Raw genomic sequence first — 23,031 nt, forward strand, 5'->3', positions numbered from 1 at the left:
AAAAAATTATTTAGATTCAATTAGCCAGTATATAGTACATGACTACTTTCAGATGTAGTATTCAATATTTCATCAGTTGCGTTGCGTAGAACATCCAGTGCTCATCACATCCCATGCCCTCCTTAATGCCCATCACCCAGCTACCCTACCCCCTTAATCACCTCCCCTTCTGCAACCCTCAGTTTGTTTCCTATAGTTAAGAGTCTTTCATGGTTTGTCTCCCTCCCTGATGACCTCTCATTCAGTTTTCTCTTCCTTCCCCTATGATCCTCTGCCCTGTTTCTTAAATTCCACATATGACTAAAACCATAGGTTAATTGTCTTCCTCTGCTTATTTCACTGGGCATAATACCCTCCAGTTCCATCCATGCCAATATTAATGGTAAGTATTCATCCTTTCTGATGGCTGAGTAATATTCCATTGTGTATGTATAGCACATCTTTATCCATTCATCTGTTGATGGACATCTTGGCTCTTCCCACAGTTTGGCTGTTGTGGACATTGCTGCTATAATCATTGGGGTGCAGGTGCTCCTTTGGATCACTACATTCATCTTTGGGGTAAATACCTAGTAGTGCAATTGCTAGGTAATAGGGTAGCTCTATTTTTAACTTTTTGAGGGATCTCCATACTGTTTTCCAGAGTGACTGTACAAGCTTGCATTCCCACCAACAGTGTAAGACGGTTCCCCTTTCTCCACATCTGCACCAACATTTGTTGTGTCCTGTCTTGTTAATTTTAGCTGTTCTGACTGGTGTGAGGTGGTATCTCATTGTGGTTTTGATTTGTATTTCTCTGATGCTGAGTGATGTGGATCATTTTTTCACATGTCTGTTGGCTATTTGTATGTCTTCTTTGGAGAAATGTCTGTTCATATCTTCTGTCCACTTCTAGACTGGATCATTTATATTTTGGGTGTTGAGTTTGATAAGTTCTTTATAAATCTTAGATACTAGCCCTTTATCTGGTAGATCATTTGCAAATGTCTTCTCCCATTCTGTAGGTTGCCTTTTAGTTTTGTTGACTATTTCCTTTTTAGTGCAGAAGCTTTTTATTTGAAGAAGTTCCAACAGTTCATTTTTGCTTTTGCTTCCTTTGCCTTTGGAGACATGTCTAGCAAGAAGTTGTCATGGCTGAGGTTGAAGAGGTTGCTGCCTGTGTTCTACTCTAGGATTTGGACATATTCCTGTCTCACGTTTAGGTCTTTCATCCATTTTAGGTTTGTCTTTGTGTATGGTGTAAGATTATGGTCTAGTTTCATTCTTCTACATGTGGCTATCCAATTCTCCCAGCAATTTATTTCCCACAGTTTATTGAAGAGACTGTCCTTTTTCCATTGGATACTCTTTCTTGCTTTGTCGAAGATTAGTTGACCATAGTGTTGAGGGTCCATTTCTGGGTTCTCTCTCCTGTTCCATTGATCTATGTGTCTGTTTTTTTTTTTTTTTTTTTGCCAGTACCATACTGTCTTGATGATTATGCCTTTGTAATAAAGCTTGAAGTCCACTATTGTGATGCCACTAGCTTTGGTTTTCTTTTCCAACATTCCTCTGGTTTTTTGGTATCTTTTCTGGTTCCATACAAATTTTAAGATTATTTGTTAATCTTAATTGTTAATCTGTGAAAAATGTCAATGATATTTTGATAGGGATTGCACTGAGTATATAGATTGTGCTGGGTAGCATAGGCTTTTTAACCATATTTATTCTTCCAATCCATGAGCTTGGAATGTGTTTCCATTTTGTTATGTCTTCCTCAATTACTTTCATAAGTGTTCTGTAGTTTTTAGAGTACAGGTCCTTTACCTCTTTGGTTAGGTTTATTCCTAAGTATCTTAAGGTTTTGGGTGCAATTGTAAATGGGATTGATTCCTTAATTTCTCTTTTTTCTGTCTCATTGTTAGTGTATAGAAGTGCAGCTGATTTCTGTGCATTGATTTTATATCTTGCCATGTTGCTGAACTCCTGTAGGAGTTCTGGCAATTTTGGGGTGGAGTCTCTTGGATTTTCCACATAAAAATACCATGTCATCTGCAAAGAGTGGGGGTTTGACTTCTTCTTTGCCAACTTGAATGCCTTTTATTTCTTTCTGTTTTCTGATTGCTGGGGCTAGGACTTCTAGTGCTATGTTGAACAACAGTGGTGAGAATGGACATCCCTGTCCTCTTCCTGACCTTAGGGGGAAAGCTCTTGGTTTTCTCCCATTGAGAATGATATTTGCTGTGGGCTTTTCATAGATGGCTTTTATGGTATTGAGGTATGTCCCCTCTATCCTTACACTGTGGAGAGTTTTAATTAAGAAAGAATGCTGTATTTTGTCACATGCTTTTTCTGCATCAATTGAGAGGATCATATGGTTCTGGCGCTTTCTTTTATTAATGTAGTGCATCACATTGATTTATGAATGTTGAACCACCCTTGCAGCCCAGGAATAAATCCCACTTGGTCATGGTGAATAATCTTTTTATGTGCTTTTAGATCTTATTGGCTATTATCTTGGTGAGAATTTTTATATCCATGTTCATTAGGGATATTGGTCTGTAATTCTCCTTTTTGGTGGGGTCTTTGTCTGGTTTTGGGATTAACACCCAGTGCTCATCACAAGTGCCTTCCTTAATACTCATCACCCATTTAACCCATCCCTCACCCCTCTCCTGTCCAGCAACCTTAGTTTGTTCTCTATAGTTGATTATGTGTTATGGTTTGCTTCTCTTTCTTTTTTCCCCCCTTCATCCGTTTTGTTTCTTAATTTCATGTAAATTTCAGATTCATCTTGTCAATTCCTACTAAAAAAAACTTTTGAATTTTTGATAGGAATAGCAACAATTCTTTGGATTAATATAGGAAGATTGAAGTCTTAAAATTATTGATTTTTTTTCAATCCATAAACACAGTACATCTTGATTAATCTAGATATTCTTTAACTGGGTCATCATAGAACCATGCACAACATTTGCTCACTTTCCTCCTATGCATATGATTGTTTTTATAGTAAATGCTGTCACTTAGAACTTGTATTTTCAATTGCTTGTTGCTAAGTTACAGACATATGATTCACTTTTATATTGAACTTTTTATCCTAAGATATTACCCATTTCTTTCTTTTCTAGGGTTTGATTTTATGCACAGTTCTGTGAATTTTGATAGATCCATACAATAGTGTAAGTGTAATCTATAATCAGGTTATAGAACAGCATTGTTAAATTTATTCATTAGTTCCATTAGTTACTTTGTATTTTCCATGTACATAATTATATCATTGGCAAGTAAAGAGAGTTATACTTTTTCCTTTTCAATTCCTGTGCCTTTTTGTGCTGGCTGCCTTATTGGACTGGCTAGGACCTCCAGTAAAAGTTTAATAGAAGTGGTAAGAGAAGACATCCGTTTTTGTACTCTGTCTTGGGGAAGATAGTATTTCACTCTTATTTTAGCTTTAAGTTTTTCATCATTACAGATTGAGGAAGTCCTTTTCCATTCTTATTTCCTGAGATTAAAAAAAATGTTAAATTTCATCAAGAAATAATTTACACCAATTTGTGTGATCATATTGTCAGAAGCTCAGCTGAGCTCTTAAGTCTGAGTATCCAACAAAAACAAGCCAAAATGAAAGTAACAGTCAAGTCTTTAATTGCTTACTATGATTGTTTAAGGAAGAGACTAAACCAGGGCAAATGCCTACTCCCCTTGCCTCCTATTTACATTTTTCTCAACAAATTGGCTTCAGGTCCTGTGGATAAGTACAGACTTGAGGGTCTAGTCATCTCACTGATGAAGAAGCCTCAAAGAAAAAGCTCCCACAGTTTTATGGACCTAGGGGCCAGGGGCAGAAGAAGAGAAAGAATTAGAATGGAAATGTACTGAGTACTGAGTCAGAATGGAGAAAAATGTCTTCAAGGTTTCTCCCACTTCCTCTGCTATGAACATTGCAGCAGGTCTTTGTGTGGACATTTGCTTTCATTTTCTTGGATAAAAAATGACATAATGGAATTCTGGGTTGTATCATAAGTCTGTTTTTAATTTTACAAGAAAATTAAAAATTGTTTTCCAAAGTGGTTCTACCATTGTACATTCCACCAATGTATGAAAGGTCTAGTTGTTCCTCTTCCTTGCCTGCATTTGCTGTTATTATAGTTACCCTTCATTTTTAACCATTTTGATATCTGAGTATTATAGTCACCTGGTAGTTTTCTTATAGTTCTCTTTTTATTTATATTTAGTAAAATTTACTATCTTTGGTGTACTATTTTATGAATTTTGATAAAAGCATACCATCTTGTAACCAGTCATCATCAAGATTCAGAACAGTTTTATCACCTCAAAATATGTCCTCATGCTGCCCCTTTATAATGAGCCCCCTCCCCCCAGCCTACCCACAGTTCCTGGCAATCACTCATTTATTTTCTTTTCCTATAATTTTACCTTTTTTCATAATGTCCTGTAGATTGAATCATCCAGTATGTAACCTTTTAAGTCTAGCTCTTTTTCTCACTGACATTATACATTTGTGATTCATCTATCTTGTGTGCTTCAGTAGGCCATTTCTTTTTTGTTTTTTAATATACTTAAGTGTGAGTAGTATGAGCTCTTTATATATTCTGGATACAACATCTTATCTAATCTAATATATACATGTTTTGTGGATATGTTCTCCATTTTGTAGCTTGCCTTTTCAATTTTGTAACTGCTATTTTCAGAGAGTAAACATTTAATTTTAGCACAGCCCAGTTTATCATCTTTTTATGGTTATGGCTGTGTTCTTTATAAGAAATCTTTCAGTACCCCCAAAGCGATCAGGATTTTCTCTCATGTTTTCTTCTCAAAGTTGCTTTTAGAGTTTCAGCATTTGACTCATTTAGTTATTTGGTGTATGGTATTTGGTAAGAATACTGGTTCACTTTTTTTCCCATTTGTTTAACTAGTTCTAGCACCATTTATTGAAAAGATGATCCCTTCCCCAATTGAATTACCTTGGTACCTTTGTTGAAAATCTACTAACCATGTATGTGTGGGTCTATTTTTGGAATCTAATTTGTTCTTTCAACCTGTATGTATATTCTTAAGCTGATATCACACTGTCTTCATTACTGTAGTTTTATAATAAGGATTAAATCACGTGGTGCAGAGTGAAATAAGTGAAGCGGAGAAAGTCAATTATCATATGGTTTCACTTACTTGCAGAGCATAAGGAATAACATGGAGGACATTAGGAGCAGGAAAGGAAAAGTGAATTGGGGGAAATCAGAGAGGGAGAGGAACCATGAGAGACTGTGGACTCTGGGGAACAAACTGAGGGTTTTGGAGGGGATGGAGGTGGGGGATGGGTGAGCCTGGTGGTGGTTATTAAGGAGGGCATGTATTGCATGGAGCACTGGGTGTGGTGCATGAACAATGAATCTCAGAACACTGAAAAAGTTAAAAAAAATAAATCAGGTGGTGCAAATTCTCCAAATTTGTTCTTTTTCAAATTTTTGGTTCACTTCTTTCTCCTCCTTCTCTTCCTCTCCTCTCTTCCTTCTCCTCCTAATCCTCTTTTGCATTTCTATATAACTTTTGTAATTAGGTTTTCAACTCAAAGGAGTAAACCTCCTGGAATTTTGAATGGGATTGTGTTTAATCTACAAATCATTTGGTGGGGAAATTGATGTCTAAATAGTATTCAGTGTTCTGATGAATGAACATGATACACATTTGTTTATTAAGGTCTTCAGTTTCTCTCAGTAATGTTTTGTACTTTTCAGTGTGTAGGTCTTATACGTACTTTGTTAAATTCATCCCTAAGTGTTCATGTGTTTGAATAGTACTGTTAATGGTATTGTATTTTATTTTCTGTTTTCAGTTGTTTGTTGTTAGTATATAGAAATACAGTTGATGTTTTATTGACTTGTATGCTGTGATCTTGCTAAAAATTATTTTACTATGTCTGATAGCTCTTTTATGGATTGCTTAAATTACCTGCAAATGCCATTATGTCTTTTGTGAATTAAGATAGATTTACTTTTATTCTATGTACTCTTTTTTACCCTTTATATTATTGTTTATATTTATATTCTCCTTCAGGAGACTGTTTAAGCATTGAGAGCAGTCTTTGCCAACTGTTCCCAATGTCTGAAAATATTTATTTCACATATTTTATAGTTTTATAGTAGTTTATGGCAAGAGGGCAAGTCCAATAACAATTGTTCCAACATAGCCTACTTATATTTTTTTGTTAACACTGCTGTCAACATTTTTTTTTAAGATTTTTTTTTTATTCATTTATTTGACAGACAGAGATCACAAGTAGGCAGAGAGGCAGGCAGAGAGAGAGGAAGGGAAGCAGGCTCCCTGCTGAGCAGAGAGCCCGATGTGGGGCTTGATCCCAGGACCCTGGGATCACGACCTGAGCCGAAGGCAGAGGCTTTAACCCACTGAGCCACCCAGGCGCCCCTGCTGTCAACATTTTTAAACAAAATTATTTGTATTTCAGATTATTTTCTTTGCGAAGACTTCTAAAATTAGATATTGTCATCTATATACTTATTTCTCTGCCTACATATCTATCCATCCATATATCTGTCTGAACCTATATTATAAGAGTTACCTCAAGAGCAATGATCATTTTCTATTTCTTATATACTTCACATCATCTGGCAGAAAGCTTTCATATAATTAATGGAAAGTAAAGTTTTTAGGATTAATTAATTTTTTCATACTCAGAATATCCTTTTAATCATAGGATGGAGAGATATTTCTGATCTTGCCTGTGAAGTTTAAGGGAAGAGAAACTAGGATCATTATGATAGTTTTTTGAGTCATTTAACTGTCGTATTTCTCTTTGATAATGTAGGAAAGAAAGAATTCAGCTCTAATAAGGTTTTAGATTTGGTCATTGATAAAAAAACACTTTAAAAATACATTTATTTTGAAATGAGGAAGACTCTTTTTCTACCTTCCTTCATTTTTTAAAATATTTTATTTATTTGACAGACAGAGATCACAAGTAGGCAGAGAGGCAGGCAGAGAGAGAGGAGGAAACAGGCTCCCCAAGGAGCAGAGAGCCCGATGCAGAGTTCAATCCCAGGACCCTGGGATTATGACCTGAGCCTAAGGCAGAGGCCTTAACCCACTGAGCCACCCAGCCGCCCCCTTCATTTTGACTTTGCAAGGAGAAATGCTTGAACAATGATCCTGTAGGAAATTGCCTTACCCATTTTGAGTTAATTTAGTTTCAGGAAGTCTTTTGAAATGTGAAGCATTTATTAAGCTTTAGTATCTCTTCTGAGTAGTTTTCCTAGCTGGCTATTAATGAACCAATTTGCCCTAGCTTTGAGGTCATGTTAATTTTCATTGTTTTCTTTCAAAATGAAAGAGTCAATTCTTATTATGTTGTGATTTGTAAAATAAGCTATACATTTTCTTCCACATGTGGTATGTTGAAAGTTTCCCCTGTCTGGCAAAATTTATCTCCGTAGGTTTTGGATTTCCCCATCTCCCATTCTCCTTGCTCCCTGGAGATGCTGGATACATTTTGGAAGAAGAAAAATAACAGCTTTTTTTTCTAGTTCTTATGGTCAGTTCCTGGATTTTTAATTTTTAAAGATGCTTTTACTTCAGAGTGAGTATACTCAGTTTATAGTAATTTGGTTAATAGTGGATAAATTCATTTTTTGCTGTCACCTCTCTCAGTTCTGTTTGCTCGCTTATCTTTTACAGCCTATTTGGGCATTTCATTTTTCTCCACAGTTGCAATAAAGACTTCTTTTTGTTATGTCACAAGCTCATTAGACCTTATCACTGCCTTCATGCCTTCATTTGTGTATACTGTATAATGGAAAAAACCACAGACTAATGTTGTAAAATAACAAATGAGACTAAACTGAAAAAGGTCACCTTTCTTAGAGGCTAGAAAAGAGGTTCCTCTTCAGGGGCTTGGATTTGTTTTCCTGACTAATATGACTGACACATTTGAATTTGCAGATTGACAACCTTTATATTAAAAACATGGGCTCATAAACTTATCAGTTTCCTAATAGATTTTCACACCTATATTCTCATTTTTATTCCCTGTATTCCATGATACACAGATATGGAAAGGGAAAATTTTTTTCTCCAGATGGTTAAAGAATTATAATTTGAATTTGTCAATATGCTAAAAACAAAGGTGAGTTCAAAATCAGGTTCTTCTGATTTTCAAGAGGCATTGTAAATATTATTTACCCAGGCTTTGTTTGTTTTTATTTGAATATAGTTGACACACAATGTTACATTTGTTTCAGATATACAACATAGTGGTCCAGCAACTCTTAAGTGGTTATGATTTGCTCATAAGCATAGCTACCATGTGTTACCATGCAATGCTATTGCAACACCATTGACTATATTTCCTATGCTGCACCTTTTATTCCCATGACCTATTCATTCCATAACTGGAAGCCTATATCTCCCACTTCCCTTCACCCATTTTGGCCATGACCCACCGTCTTCTCCTCTAGCAACTGTCAGTTTGTTCTTTGTATTTATAGGTCTGATTCTGCTTTTTGTTTGTTTATTCATTTGTTTTGTTTTATAGATAACAGATTTAAGTGAAATGATATAGAACTTGGCTTTGTCTGACTTGTTTCACTTAGCATACCCAGGCTTCATTTTAAAATCAGGTCCTGATTTGATCTGAACAAAACTGAAAATATTCAAGAGGCAAAAGGGACTCAATTATTTCAGATGATAACCTTTTTCTCAGTCTTTCTTATGTCTAGTTTTTCATTGGTATTCTTACCTCATGGTACTTAAAAATTCTGTAAAGACTTTTATTGGGTTTAAACATTAGTAGAAATGTAAATTGTTATAGAAAACAAGAGTATAGACATAGGTTCTCTTTAAATCACAATTAATGGAAATGTATACTCCTAGGGACATTAACTTGGTTCATTTTGGATGGAATACTCAAGGGCCTAATGTTCCATCTCCATGATAAATGTTTATTCAAAATTAAATGGAGAAAAAAGACGTAAGAGGATGATAGTGAAATTTTAAGTTTTTTTCCTTACCTGTATTTCCTCACTTATCTATAGTAAATATTTACTTTTGCAATAAAAATGTTAAGAAATATTGAATATTAGTTTACAGCTGTATATTTCAACATTTTTGGATTTAAACAATTGAAAAACATTTTACAGGCAACTATTTTCATACCATCACTATTAAAGGAAAAAAAATATAGGTAATTAATGAAAGAAACTAAAACAGGATTTTATTATTTTAATAAACATTTCAGGTCAATTTTAGAGTTTTCCTTTATCTGCTTTTCTAAAATAGAACTTCAGTGGGTCTTTTTTTATAGTAAAAAATTCCAGAGGCTGACACAATAACCTACTACCCGTAATAATTCTGTCATTGAACACAATGAAGATGAGTCATCTTTAATTTGTACTCTTTCATATAAAGTGCACACTTATTCTCCTTATTTTTTTCCTTCACTGAGTAACAAACACCTTTCCACTTTTACTTTGCAATACTAAAAAAAAAGTGAGCCTGGTGGTGGGCATTAAGGAGGGCATGTATTGCATGGCGCACTGGGTGTGATGCGTAAACAATGAATCCTGGAACACTGAAAAAAAAGAATAAAATAAATGATATTTTGAATGCTGGATCCAACTTTTTCACTTATATTTGAAACAAAATATGTAATACATGTATGAAACCTATTTTTTATTTTAGGTTTTTGTGGATGTACCCAAAATGTTTAGGTAAATTGACAGAGAAATTTCTATAAAATACAAATTCCTTCCTGGTTAAAAATAAAGAATTTCAGGGGTGCCTGGGCAATTCAATTGGTTGAGCATCCAACTCTTGATATCAGCTCATGTCTTGATCTCAGGGTTGTAAGATCAAGCCCCGCACTGGGCTCCACACTAGGGGTGGAGCCTACTTAAAAAAAAAAAAAAATTCCAGATCTTTATGTTTTTTTTTTTTTAAAGATTTTATTTATTTATTTGACAGAGAGAGAGATCACAAATAGGCAGAGAGGCAGGCAGAGAGAGGGGGAAGCAGGCTCCCTGCTGAGCAGAGAGCCCGATGCGGGGCTTGATCCCAGGACCCTGAGATCATGACCTGAGCTGAAGGCAGAGGCTTTAACCCACTGAGCCACCCAGGTGCCCCCCAGATCTTTATGTTTTAACTGAGTGTTTTGTGGTTGACCTAGGAATATTTAGGATTTATAAAATATGTAGAAACTCTTTAATAAACATTTCAAAAAAGTGTCTTGGTTTTTAATTACTTGTAAGTTCTATAATTTATTCCAAAGCCTTAATAAAATAATTTTAAATAGTTAACTATGCTTTTTCCCAATATTGATTGGAGATACTGAATCATATTTTCTTTTGCTGTCCCAATACCTGTCCCCAAGATATAATTTCCCTAAGAAAGAAAATTGTCAATTTCAGTCATTAAAAGTTGACTCCACAACCTAGCCTGAAGAGACAGTGTTGTGGAAGGAAGATACACTTTTAGGGTTTGTATTGCTGAGAGGATATAGATTTTCTAATTTTGTCCAGAAGATGGTACAGGTGAATGCAGCTGTGTATACAGTGAGAGTTGCATGCTATTAGGCATGTTATATCCATCTTCTTTAAAGATTCTGCACATTTATCTGTCATTCCTTTTTCAGGTAGTCAAAGTGTAGTGTGGGAGGCACATTTTGCTCCCTCTCCTTGCTTTAATGTAGCACTTTATCACTGGAAATTATGGAAAGAGCAGGATTTGGAAGTTAGGTTACACTTGAGAACTGGGGTAGAGAGAATGCTGAGATAGTTTATTCTGAACACCTGGAATTAGAATGATGGACTGCTTTAGCATTTTGTTGTTTGCAGTAGGTAGAACAAATTCCTCTCTTTTTGTGGGAGTACAGAGCCCCTGCGATAGTTGGTTCTAAAGTTGCTATATTGGAATAGTGTAATGGTTTGTTTTAGAGCATGATTGTTGGCATCAGGCTTAGTTTAAGTCATGACTCTTCCACCTACTAATTAAGCTAATACTAACCTAAAGTGTCTTAATGTGTACCACAGAGTGTTAAATAAGTGTGATAACTGTGATTTTCCATAGGATCTGTAGTTTCTTTTAATATAATTCAGTGAAATCTAATTGCCTTTCCTTAGGCATAGTAATTTATATTTTTCCTTTTTGATTATCTTTCTTTATCTTTGGTCTTTACCATAAAGTGGAAAGATAACTTAAAAGAACTTTTTTTTTACTTTATTTCTAAAGGTATTGGCTAGACATGTCAGTTAAATGATGCATATACCTATATTTGATATATTCAAAAAACAGATACAATTCCTTAAATATTGTTACCTGATTAGAGATGAAATGGACTAAAAGAGAGACAGGAAAATGGGGGAGTGGAAGTAGTTGTAAAGAGAAAATTAAAACTAAGTGTCAACAAGAAAGTGGGTTTATCTTTAGCTATAGGGGAGAACTGTTAAAACTACTTAGAGAATTTTGATTTCCTAGGAAGCTTCTTAAGGTTTTTAATTATTAAATTATTTATTGGGTTGAAACTAAATATCTAGATAACTAAAGTATAGGTATGTATATTGGTGTGTATATCTATCTATCTATCTATCTATCTATCTATCTTTGTTACATATATGTAAGTTTACTATTCCTAAACTAATTTGAGGGGTTCTTTTCTACCCAAAGGAAATTTAAATAAATACTTCGAATATTTCAGGAAATACAACATGCCATTTAGTAAATTTAAGGGAACAAGTGAATAACTTAGCTATTCCAACAATGTTTTGCCTCCGCATTCCTTGGCGCAGACAGGGACCTCAATGAAGCGTCCCTCATGGGAGTTGCCTGTGGAAATCTTACTAAGAGGTCCAAGTCCCAATTCAGGATTCAGGCTCCTCTCCCTTCTATTTTGTTTTAAATCAACTTTTTTCGAAGTATAGTTCACATACAATAAACTGCATCCATTTTAATTGTACAATAACTGCATTTTGACAAATATATGCACCCACAATAATTAAGGTATGGAATAGTTTCATTACCCCAAAAAGTTCACCTGTAGCCCTTTCCAGTAAAATCTTACCCTGTCTTTGTTCTGGAGGCCACTGATCTGCTATCTTTCACTGTGAATGTTTGTGTACAAGTCATTTTGTACATATATTTTTCATTTCTTTTGGGTAGATACAAAGGAATGGAGTGTGTAATGTATTTAACTTTACAAGAAACTGCTGAAATATTTGTCAAAGTGATTATACTATTTTACATTCCCACCAGCAGTGTATGGAATCCTTTTAATTATAGCCATCCTAGTGGATGTAAGGAGGTATCTTGTTTTATTTTGATTTTCCTGATGTTGAGCATATGTTCATGTAGTTACTGACCATTCAGATGTCTTCTTTTATGAAGTGTCTTCTGTAATCTTCACCTATTTAAAAAAATTGTATTGCTTATCTTCTTAAATTGAAGGTTTTTATTTTCTGAATACAAACTCTTTGTCATATGTACACTCACACACACATAGTATTTTTCCCATTCTGTGGGTTGTATTTTCTTTTCCTTAACAGTATGTTTCAATTAGATTAAAAAAATTTTTTTAAGATTTTATTTATTTGACAGAGAGAGACGCAGCAAGAGAGGGAACACAAGCAGGGGGAGTAGGAGAGGGAGAAGCAGGCTTCCCACAGAACAGTGAGCCCAATGTGGGGCTCCATCCTAGGACCCTGGGATCATGACCTGAGAGGAAGGCAGACACTTAACAACTGAGCCACCCAGGTGCCCCAGATTTTTTAAAACTTTGATGAGGTCCAGTTTATCAGTTTTTTTCTTTTATCATTATTGCTTTTTGTGTCATGTATAAGAAGCCTTTAACTACATGAAAGTTTTCAATATTATCTGTTTTTCTTCTATATATTTGATACTTTTAACTTTTGAATAATTTAGAGTTATTTTGTGTATAGTACATAAGGATCCTGGTTCAGTTCTTTAAAAAAATTTATTGTGGAATTTACATAATGTAAAATTAACCATTTAACATGAGTAATTCAGTGACAATTAGTACATTCACTGTGTTATGCAACCACCACCTTTATCTAGACACACAAACAGTTTTATTGCTCCAAAGTAGAACCTCATACTTAAGCAGTTTCTCCCTATTTCCAGCCCCCTCCCCCAGCCCCTAGAAACTGCCAATCTATATCCTGTCTCTGTGGATTTAACCTATTCTGGATATTTCATATAAATGGAATAATGTATTATGTGACCTTTTGTGGCTGGCTGCTTTCACTTAGAATGATGTTTTTGGGGTTCATCCCCATCAAATCATCTATCAGTACTTCATTCCTTTTTATGGTTGAATAATATTGCATCTTATGAATATACTACATTTTGATTATTCACACATCCATTGATGGACATTTGGGCTGTTTACCTTTAAGCAATTGTGAGTAACACTGCTATGAACACATACATATATGTATTTATTTGAGTACCTGTTTTCAGTACTTTGGGATATATACCTAGGAGTAGAATTACTGGGCCATATGGTAATTCTGTCTTTTTGAGGGGCTACCACACTGTTTTCTTCAGGGACTGACCCATTTTAAATTCCTACCAGCAATGCATGAGCATCCCAATTTCCCCACCTCCTTCCAACAGTTTTTAGTTTGTTTCATTGTTACTACTATTATTATATTCTGGCCATCTTAGTTTGTTAATGAAGTACTACTTTATTGTGGTTTTGATTTGTATTTTTTAATGACTAATGATGTTGAGTATCTTTTCGTGTGCTTTTTCCCTATTCATATATCTTCTTTGGAAAAATGTCTATTCAAGGCTTTTGCCTATTTTTTAATTGGACTGTTTGTCTTTTTCTTGTTGAGTTATAAGACTTCTATATATATTCTGGGTACTTGACAGATACATGATTTGCAAGTATGTTCTCCCATTCTGGAGGTCATCTTTTTACTTTCTTTTTTTTTTTATCTTTTTACTTTCTTAATAATATCCTATTATGCACAGAAGTTTTAAGTTTTCATGAAGTCCAATTTGTCTATCCTTTTTCTTTCATTGCTCATCTTGTGGTGTCATATCTAAGATTTCATTGTCAAATCTAACATCATGAAGATTTACTTCTGTGATTTCTTACAAAATTTTTATGGTTTTAGATTTTATATTTAGATCATTGATCCATTTTGAATTAGTTTTTGTAAATGACATGAGGTAGAGATCCAACTTTATTTTTTTACATGTGAATATATAGTTGTCCCAGCACTATTTGTTGAAGAAACTATTCTTTTCTCATTGGATTGTCTAGGCACCCTTGTCAAAAATCAATTCACCATAGATGTATGGGTTTATTTCTGGACTCTCAATTCTATTCCACTAGCTATTTGTTTGTCCTTATGCCAGTACCAACCATAGCTTTATAGTAACTTTCGATATTGGGGTGTGTGAGTCCTCCAACTTTCTCTTCCTTTTCTAGATTATTTTGGCTATTTGGGGCCCCTTGCAATTCCATATGAATTTGAGAATCAGCTTTTCCATTTATGCTCAAAAGGCTCTTGGATTTTTTATAAGGATTTCGCTGAATCTGTAGATTGCTTTGGGTGATGTTGCCATCTTAATATTGTTCCATTCAGGAACACAAGTTGTCTTTCCATTTACTTAGGTCTTTTTTTTCCTTTTTTAAAAAGGAAACTCTACCCTCAATGTGGGGCTTGAACTCACAACCCTGAGATCAAGAGTTGCATCCTCTACCAACTGAACCAGGCTCTACTCTGCCAGCCGAACCAGGCTCTACTCTGCCAGCCAGGCACCCTTATTTAGGTCTTTTCAAATTCCCTTCATTAGTGTTTTCTCTGTACATGTCTTTCCTTTACTTGGTTAAATTTATTCCTAGATATTTTATTCTTTTTGCTGGTATTGCAAATTGAATTGTTTTCTTAATTTCTTTTTCAGATTTTTCATTATGATTATATAGAAACAAAATTGATTTTTTGTGTTCATCTTGTACCCTAAGACTTCACTGAACTCATTTTTTTAGCTCTGATATTTTATTTGTAGATTCTTCAAGACTTTCTGTATGGAGAGGGTCATGTCATCTAAAACAGACATAGTTTTACTTCTTCCTTTCAAATTTGAATGTATTTTATTTCTTTTCCTTGCCTAATTACTCTGGCAAAGGCTTCTGGTACCATGTTGAATAGAAATGATGAAAGCAAGCATTCTTGTCTTACACCTGATCTTGGAGGAAAAACTTTCAGTCTTTGACCATTGAGTATTGAGATAGCTCTGAGTTTTTCATAAATACTTTTTTTCATGTTAAGAAAGTTTCCATTTATTCCTAATTTCTGAGTGCATTTATCATGAAAGGGTGTTGGACTTTGTCATATGTATTTTCTGTATCAATTAAGATGATCACTTGGTTTTTCCTCCTTGTTCTGTTAATGTGTTTTTTTTTTTCTCCTTGTTCTGTAATGTGGCCTATTATATCAATTAATTTTCTTATGTTGAGCCACTCTTGCATTCCTGGGATAAATTTCACCAGGTCATGGTGTATAATCCTTTTTATATACTATTGAATTTAGTTTGCTAGTATTTTGTTTAGATTTTTTTTGCATCTGTTTTTTTTTTTTAAAGATTTTATTTATTTATTTATTTATTTGACGCACAGAGAGAGAAATCACAAGCAGGCAGAGAGGCAGGCAGAGAGAGGGGGGAAGCAGGCTCCCTGCTGAGCAGAGAGCCCGATGCGGGACTCGATTCCAGGACCCTGAGTTCATGAACCGAGCTGAAGGCAGAGGCTTGACCCACTGAGCCACCCAGGCGCCCCTTGCATCTGTTTTTTATGGGGAATATTGGTCTGTAATTTTCTTTAGTGTCTTTGCCTGGCTTTGGTATCAGGATCATATTGGCTTCATAAAATGAGCTAGGTTGTATTACCTCCCCTTCTACTTTTGGAAGAGTTTGAGAAGAATTGGTGTTAAATTTTGTTTAAATATTTGGTAGAATTCACCAGTGAAGCTATGTGATTGTGGACTTTACTTTGTTGTGAGGTTTTTTTAAAATTACTGATTCAATGTCTTTACTTGTTATAAACTTGTTCAGATTATCTTTTTCTTTTTTCTTTTTACTTTAATTATTGAAATATAATTCACATAAGATGTTATCTTAGTTTCAGGTGTACAACATAGTGATTTGACAATTCTATACATTATTCAGTGGTCAGCACTGTAAGTGTAGGCACTGTCTGTCACCATACATTATTACAGTAATATTGTATATTCCTTAATGCTTATTTTCATCTCTGAGATTTATGTATAACTGTAAGTTTGTATGTCTAAATCCCCTTTATCTATTTTGCCCATTCCCCTCACTTCCCCTTTGGCAACTGCTAGTTTGTTCTCTGTGTTTAAGGGTATTTAAGGTGTCACCTATGTAACCCATCCCCTCATCCACCTCCCCTCTGGTGATCATCAGTTTGTTCTCTATAGTTAAGAGCCTGTTCCTTGGCTTGCCTCTCTCTCCCTCCCCCCATGTTTTCTTATTTTGTTTCTAAAATTTCACTTTAGAGTGAATCATATGGTATTTTTCTTTCTCTGACTTATTTTGCTTAGCGTAGTACTCTCTAGTTCCATCTCTATTTCTTCTTGAATTATTTTTGATAGTCTGTTTTTAAGAATTTGCTTATCTAAGTTGTCTAATTTTTTGAGTGTACAAGTATTTATAGTATTTTCTTATAATCCTTTTTATTTCTGTAAGGTTGGTAATAATGTTACATCTTTCATTATTTATTTCAGTTACTTACATCTTTTCTAATTTTTCAGTCTAGATAAAGGTTGGTTGATTTTGTGGATCTTTCCAAAGAACCAGTTTTGGTTTCATTGATTTTCTCCATTGTTTTTCTATTCTCTATATAACTTATCTCCACTCTAATTTTTAGAATTTACTTCCTTCTCCTAGCTTTGTGTTTAGTTTGCTCTTTTTTCCTGGTTTTTCTAAGGTGCAGAGGTAGGTTGCTGATTGATTAAGATCTTTCTTACTTTTTTTTTCTTCTCTTACTTTTTAATGTAGGCATTTACTGCTATAAAATTCCCTGTCTCCACTCCCTTTACTGCATTCCATAAGTTGTGGTGTGTTGTGTTTTCATATTTGTTCTTCTCTGAGTGTTTTCTAATTTCCTTTGTGATTTTTTTCTTTGACCTTTGGTTGTTTAAGGGTGCATTGTTTAATTTTCATGTCCAGTTTTTCTCCTTTTTATTGAAATCTAGTTTCATTCCATTGTGGTTGGAGAATATACTTTGTAAGATTTCAGTATTTTTATATTAATTGAGGCTGGTTTTGTGGCCTGTATAGGTTCTATCTTGAAGAATGTTCCATGTGCACTTGAGAAGAATGTGTATTCTGCTCTAGAGTGAAGTGTCCTATATTTGTCTTTTAGGTCTAGGTTTAAGGTATTGTTCGGGACCTCTGTTTTCTTATTAATGTTCTGTCTAGATGTTTTATCCATGTTAGAAACTTGGTTATTGAAGTCTCCCAACTATTATTGTACAATTATCTAATTCTGTCTATAAGTCTGTCAGTATTTGCTTCATATATTTGGGGCTCTTTTGTTTGCTGTGTTTATTTATAATTGTTATAAATTATTAATGCATTAACATAAAATATGTATATATAATGTCATTATTTGTGTCTTGTAACAAGTTTTGGCTTGAATTCCAGTTTGTTTGATATTATAGCCAGCTCCTCTATCTCTCTTTTGGTCATTATTTGCATGGAATATCTTTTTTCTTTTTTTAACTTTCAATCCATTCTGCCAGTCTCTGCCTTTTGATTGGAGATTTTAATCCATTTACATTTTAGGTAGTTACTTATAAAAGGGATTTACTGTTGCTATTTTGCTATTTGTTTTCTGTATGTCTTATACCCTTTTTGCCTTTCATTTTCTCCATTCATTTCTTCTTTTGTGCTTAATAGATTTTTTTGTATTGTACCATTTTTATTCTCTTTTCATTCCCTTTTATTTATTCCTTTTACATATTTTCTTAGTAGTTACCCTGGGGATTAAAATTCATGTACTGGGGTGCCTGGGTGGTTCAGTCAGTTAAGTGTCTGCCTTTGGCTTAGGTCATGATCCCAGGGTCCTGGGGTCAAGCCCTGTATCAGGCTCCTTGTTCAGTGGGGAGCATGCTTCTCACTTTCTTCCCTGCTCATGCTCTATCCCTCGCTATCTCTCTCTCTCACACACATAAATGAATTCTTTAAAAAAATAAAATTAAATTAGTTTACTAAATTTATAACAATGTGATTTGAATGGATATCATATTGTCTTCTCACAAGTTACATCTTTATACATTATGTTCCCTGTAGCATATATTTATAATTACTTTTTTTTGCATTTGGTTTTTAAATTATATATGAAATAAAAAGGGGAGTTACAAACTGAAAATACAATATACTGGCTTTTGTATTTACCTATATAACTACCTTTACCAGAGATCTTTATTTCTTCATAAGGCTCTGAGTTACTGTCCTTTCATTTCAGCTTGAAGAAATTCCTTTAGCATTTCTTGTAAGGCAGTTCTACTGGCAATGAATACCCTCAGGTTTTATTTATCTAGCATGTCTTAATTTTTGAAGGATAGTTTTTGCTAGATAAGCAATTCTTGAATTTCAGTGTTCTTTTACATTTAGTACTTAAATATGTCATTCCACTGCCTTCTGGCTTCCATGGTTTTTGATGAGAAATCACCTGCTAAGAGATTTTGAAAAATCTCTTCTGTTGAGTTGCTTCTCTTTTGCAGCTTTACAGATTCTCTCTGTGTTTGTCTTTGACAGTTTGTTTAGGATGTGTCTTGGATCTCTTTGAGTTATCCTACCTGGAGTTCATTGAACTTCTTGAATGTGTGGATTCATGTATAATCAAACTTGGGAAATTTGCAGCTACTATTTCTTAAAATATTCTTAGAAAGAATATTTAGGGGCACCTGCATGGCTCAGTTGCTTAAACATCTGAGTCTTGATTTCAGCTCAGGTCATGATCTCAGGGTCATGAGATTGAGCCCCACATCAGGCTCTGTGCGGAGTGTGGAGCCTGCTTGAGATTCTCTCTCTCCCCCTTCCACTGCCCCTTCCTACGCTGACTCATGTGTGCTCTTTCTCTCTCTCTCAAAATAAGTAAATAAATAAAAATACTTTTGAAAAAGAATATTTGAATATTCTTTTCTGTTTTCTTTGGTACTTCTAAAGTGTATGTTTTGTTCAGCTTGATGGTGTCCCATAGGCCTTCTGGCTCTGCTCATTTATGTCCATTATTTTCTTTCTGCCACTCAGACTGGATAATATCAATTGTTGTATCTTCAAGTTTATTGATCTTTTTCTTCTGCCTCCTGATATCTGATGTTAAACACATTTACTGAAGTTTTCATTTCAAATATTGTGCTTGTTAGCTCTAGAATTTCTGGTTCCTCTTTGTACTTCCATGTCTTTGTTGATATTTTCCTTTTGTTCACATATTGTTTTTCTGGTTTTATTTAGTTCTTGGTCCATGGTTTTCTTTAGGTCTTTGAGTATGTTTAAAACAGTTGTTTTAGGGGCACCTGGGTGGCTCAGTCATTAAGTGTCTGCCTTTAGCTCAGGTCACGATCCCAGTGTCCTGAGATTGAGCCCCACTTCTGGCTCCCTGCTCAGCAGGAAGCCTGCTTCTCCTTCTCCCACTCCCCCTGCTTGTGTTCCCTCTCTCACTATGTCTCTCTCTGTCAAATAAGTAAATAAAATCTTTAAAAAAACAGTTGTTTTGAAGTCTTTGTCTAGCTTTTTTACAGTGGGTTTGCCACCAGAACACAGGTGTCATGAAAACTGCTACTAAACCTAAACCAAAATGGGAAAGGAAAAGACTCATATCAACATTGTCATCATTGGAGATGTTGATTTGGACAAGTCTACCGTTACTAGTCATCTGATCTACAAATGTGATGGAATCGACAAAGGAACTTTCAAAAATTTTGAGAAGGTTGTTGCTGAGATGGGCAAGGGCTCCTTTAAGTATTCCTGGGTCTTGGATAAACTGAAAGCTGAACATGAATGTGATATCACCATTGATATCTCCCTGTGGAAATTTGAGACCAGCAAGTATTATGTGACCATCATTGATGCCCCAGGACACAGAGACTTTATCAAAAACATGACTATAGGTAAATCTCAGGCTTCCTGTGCTGTTCTGATTGTGGCTGCTGTTGTTGAATTTGAAGCAGGTATCTCTAAGAACCTGCAGACCCATAAGTATGCTTACACACTGATATTCACAATTAGATTAATTGTTAATTGTTGGTGTTAACAAATGGATTCTACTGAGCCACCCTACAGCCAGAAGAAATAGGAATAAATTGTTAAGGAAATCAGCACCCGCATTAGGAAAATTGGCTACCATCCTGATACAATAGCATTTGTGCCAATTTCTGGTTGGAATGGTGACAACATGCTAGAGCCAAGTGCTAATATGCCTTGGTTCAAGGGATGGAAATTCACTGGTAAAGATGGCAATGCCTGTGGGACCACATTGCTTGAAGCTCTGGATTGCATTCTGCCACCAGCTCATCCAACTGACAAGCCCTTGCGTCTGCCCTTACAGGACATCTACAGAATTGATGGTATTGGTACTGTCCCTTTGGACCTAAGTGGAGACTGGTGTCCTTAAACCTGACATGGTAGTCACCTTTGCTCCAGTTGATGCTAAATGTTAAAACTGAAGTAAAGTCTGTTGAAATGCACCACGAAGCTCTGAGGGAGGCTCTTCCTGGGCACAATGTGGGTTTCAGTGTCAAGAATGTATCTGTCAAAGATGTTCGTTATCCTGAACCATCCAGGCCAAATCAGTGCTGGATATGTACCTGTGCTGGATTGTCACTCAACTAACATTGCTTGCAAGTTTGCTGAGCTGAAGGGGAAGATTGTTATTCTGGAAAAAAGCTGGAAGACGGTCCCAAGTTCTTGAAATCTAGTGATGCTTCCTTTATTAGTAGGGTTCCTGGCAAGTCTATGGTGTTAAAAACTTCTCTGATTATCCTCCTCTGGGGTATTTTACTGTTGGTGACATGAGACAGACAGTGGCTGTGCGTGTCATCAAGGCAGTGGACAAGGAGGCAGCTGGAACAGGCAAGGTCACCAAGTCTGCCCAGAAATCTCAGAAGGCTAAATGAATATTACCCCCAATACCTGCCACCCCAGTCTTAATCAGTGGTGAGAGAACAGTCTCAGAACTCTTTGTGTCAATGGGCCATTTAAGTTAATGGTAAAAGATTGGTTAATGATGGCAGTGCATCATAAAACCTTCTTAAAGAAAGGAGAATTTTTCGTGGACCATTTGTTTTGCGTGGGGGGGCAATTTTAAGTTATTAGCTTTCATCTTTTTTTTTTTTTAATTTGACAGAGATCACAAGTAGGCAGAGAGGCAGGCAGAGAGAGAGGGGAGGAAGCAGGCTCCCCGCTTGAGCAGAGAGCCCGATGCGGGGCTCGATCCCAGGACCCTGAGATCATGACCTGAGCCGAAGGCAGAGGCTTTAACCCACTGAGCCACCCAGGCACCCCAATTTTTTTTTCTTAAACAGACTACATTTTTCTTTTACTTTGTAATATTTGGTTGAAAACAGAATTAGATTATTTTAAATGTGGTAGCTGGAAATCAGACTTTGCCCTTCACCAGAGGAGGGCTGCCGTTATTCATTTGTTTAATGACTTCTGCAACCTATTAATGCAGAGACTCTATCCCTTGTCATGTGTGGTACTAAAATCTGTGTTCCTTTAACTTGTGCTGAGATGGTGTTTTGATACATATTTCTCTGAATGCCAGGAACCAATAAAAGAGAGAGAGAAAAGGAGAACAAAAGAAAAGAAAAGAGAAGGGAGAAAAAAAATCTCCTGTTTCTGTGCATTGGCTCTGTGTTATGGTACTCCTTTAACACTTAACCAGGACATTTGCAACTCTGCCTTAGCTTTCACTCCCTCCTTATATTGTGCTTGGAGATCAGCTAGAGTGAAAGCTTAAGTTTTTCTTAGGGCTTTCCTCTTGGCTTATATACCCGGCTTGTTAAATTGCTCAGTATACATAGGCATTTTTCAATGCCCTATTTTTTCCAAAAAGCTCCACTGCTTTTCCTTCCAGGCTTTTGGTACCTTATCCACATTCCTCACCTTCAGTCTTTTGCCCCAGGCAACTGTGAGTTTTTCCTTTACCTTACAGTGTTTTTTTCAAGATGCCTACAGCTCTACTATCCTGTGTCTTTTCCAAGTTAGGTGAAACAAAGATAAATGCCTTGCATCAGTCCTTCAGGTGGTTCCCTGACAGGTTAGAACAGACAAACAATTCTTTATGAATGAAATCTGCTCTGCTGCCCCTGGTACCAGGGATAAGGGTCCCACAGTGAATGTGGCTACCCTCTTGAAAAGTGCCACTGAGCCAGGGAGGCAGCTAGGTAAGGACAAGCCCAAAGGACCACAGACCTTTTCTACCACTTTTAATTTGTATTTTTCTTGATTCAACATTTGTTTGGTTATTGTAAACCTTGAATCATTTTCCAGAGTTCTGACAAATTTGGTTTTGACAGTTTCTTCTTGATTTTTTTGATGTTTCTGCAGAGGGACAGGTGATTAGAGTTTCCTACTCTACCATTTTGTTGATGTCCAAAAAGTTTTTTAATATATTCTTCCACTGCTTTTTGGAAACACAGTCCATTCCCTATTGAGTTACTTTTCACTTTCTGGACCTTCTACTCTGTTTTGTTAATCTGCTTACCTATCCTTACACTAATATTATTGATTAGTCTTGATTATTATAGCTTTATTATAAGACTTGAAATCAGGAAGAGCAAGTTTGTTTGGATTGTGTTTAATCTGTAGACTAATTGACAATGATACTGAATCTTTCTTTACATGTCTATGGTATGTTTATTTTTTAGATATTCTTTAATTTTTCTTGGCAATGACTTACACATTTCGGTATACTGGTTTTATTATTTTTGTAGTAACTTTTTAATTCTTCAGGATTTCCTATAT

The 23,031-nt window shown here is 35.4% G+C and overlaps 1 protein-coding gene and 1 pseudogene across 3 annotated transcripts in view; both read left to right on the forward strand.

Annotated features, from left to right (window-relative positions):
- The window catches only part of COL4A5 (collagen type IV alpha 5 chain), a gene marked incomplete at its 5' end in the record, with an annotated part of 234,983 nt that overhangs the window by 13,891 nt on the left and 198,061 nt on the right, over positions 1 to 23,031 (forward strand). The gene's annotated exons all lie outside the window — the stretch shown is intronic.
- On the forward strand, positions 19,862 to 21,179 carry LOC308337561 (elongation factor 1-alpha 1-like; annotated as a pseudogene). The gene has a single exon. The product of its transcript is annotated as an elongation factor 1-alpha 1-like (transcript).

This window comes from Martes martes (genome assembly GCF_963455335.1).
Source record: "Martes martes genome assembly, chromosome: X".
NCBI classification, from domain to species: Eukaryota; Metazoa; Chordata; class Mammalia; order Carnivora; family Mustelidae; genus Martes; species Martes martes.